We start from the raw sequence: 2,260 nt of genomic DNA, 5'->3' as shown, positions 1-2,260 counted from the left end.
ACTGATGAACTCAAATCACAGTCATTCGCTTATTCCCTAACTTTTGCCTGGATCGCCCTCTTTTCGGGTTTTCAATCCATCGGGATACCCATTTTTGCCTGAGCCGCCCTTTTGGGTTTTCGACTCACCGGGTGTACTCTTTTTTTATATCCCTAATTTTTGCCCGAACCTCTTTATTCTTTTTTTTTTGGTTCGTCGGGATGCCCTTTTTTGCCTGGACTATTCTTTTTATCGTCCAGCGGGTCTATTTTATGCGAAGTATTTTTTTTTTAACTGCATCTGAGTTAATAGGGGACGGGAATCCTTCGCCATCCATGGTTGTTAGCATCAAAGCTCCGCCATAGAAAATCCTTGTAACCATGTACGGACCCTCATAGTTCGGTGTCCATTTGCCCCTGTGATCTGTGTTGGGAGGAAGAAATCTTTTGAGTACCAATTCACCGACTTGATACCCCCGAGGGCGCACTTTCTGACCAAATGCTTTCTTCATTCGTCTCTGACCGAGATACGTCAATTCTTGGTACGTAGTTCCAGCATAGCACCTTAATCATCGAAGACAAGGTAAACAAAGCATCAGCAAATTGGTTTTCTTCGAAAGAAAGTTAACAATCTTCTCGTGTAGTCTCTGTAAGGAACCAGATGAGGCTGAGGTGTATGCCATTTCCCGTTGGTTTGATTGATGACCAAAGTTGAATCCCCGTATACATCCAGGGTTTTAATTTGTATATTGACGGCTTCCTCAAGTCTTAGGATACAAGCTTCGTATTCGGCTTCATTGTTGGTGCAGGGAAAAGTTATTCTGGCACCAAATGGCATATGAACCCCCTTCCGGTGTGATCAACACTATACCAACTCCGCGACCATTGACGTGGACCGCCCCATCAAACATCATAACCCATTTGGATTCAGGGTCAGGCCCCTCCTCCGGGAGTGGTTCCCCTCAATCTTTCGATTTGAGAAACATGATGTCCTCATCAGGAAAGTCAAACCTCATAGGTTGGTAATCATCAATCGGTTGCTCTGCAAGATAGTCTGACAAGACACTTCCCTTTTTGTGAAGTGTATTGGATGTCATACTCTGTCAGTATCATTTGTCACCTAGTAGCCTTTCCGGTAAGTGATGGCTTTTCAAAAATATACTTGACTGGATCCATTTTTGATATCAATAGAGTCGTGTGAGTCAACATATACTGTCTTAGTCGGCGAGCAGCCCATGCCAAAGCGCAGCAAGTTTTCTCGAGCAATGAGTATCTTTGTTCACAGTCGGTAAACTTTTGCTAAGGTAGTATATTGCATGCTCTTTTCGACCTGACTCGTCATGCTGACCGAGCACACAACCCATTGACCTTTCTAACACAGTCAAGTACATGATCAACGGTCTTTCCTCTCGGCCTGTAGACTGGCCCCGATCTTGATCTCTTTCTTGTCGTCTTCGGTACCAACGTTGATGGTCTCAACCACCACCTGATAAGGTGTAATAGCTCGGTCCTCCTGTTTCAACAATCTGGCTAACCCTTCAGGTAATTCACAATCTTCCTCAGCCCCTTCTTCAGCTTGATAGATAGGATTGTCGAAGTCATACTTGGCCATAGCAGTGTCGTTAGCAGTGAGATCCGAGTGGTCGGCTCTGCATGATGGAGGATCATGCTTTACCTTAGAATGAGAGTTTTTTTTTGGAAAGAAAGAAAAAACGAAAAAAGAAACATTGCCATTTTTTTTTGTAAAAAGTAAAAAAAACTGAAAGAAAGAGAACACAAAATTGTTTGCAAAAGCTGTCCTTTATTGATGATAAAAATAATTGCGAAATGTAACTAAATGGATGGCCCTACAAATGAGCCGTTACACCTTGGGCAAAGTGTAAGACTTTATTATGCATGTAATAAAGGAAAACAATAAAAATCACTCTTTCAACAGAGTAACCCGGACGGTTTTTTCAGACGACCAATTGTCGAGCTTTTCTCCCGGGACACACGGGCGAATCCAGCTATCTAAGTCACAGTCGCTGTCAGCCTTGTCTTCATCTGCAGCATTGACGATGTGGGGAGAAACCAAACCCCCGCTGGAGAGAGTACCGGTTTCATTCTTCTGAGATCCCGGAGCATACCCCAATCCAAACTTGTCTTCTTTGATGACTGGCTCCACAAATTTGCCCCAGCCTTGGGCATTACCAGCTTTAACCACTTCGACAGCTTGCTTGTATGAAGAGATAGAAGTCCCGACCTTCTCAAACTCAGGTGAAAAGACAGCTTCGGGCGCGACC

The sequence above is a fragment of the Lathyrus oleraceus genome, chromosome 5 (genome assembly GCF_024323335.1).
Source record: "Lathyrus oleraceus cultivar Zhongwan6 chromosome 5, CAAS_Psat_ZW6_1.0, whole genome shotgun sequence".
In the NCBI taxonomy this organism is placed as follows: domain Eukaryota; kingdom Viridiplantae; phylum Streptophyta; class Magnoliopsida; order Fabales; family Fabaceae; genus Lathyrus; species Lathyrus oleraceus.
This window is presented reverse-complemented; position numbering follows the sequence as displayed.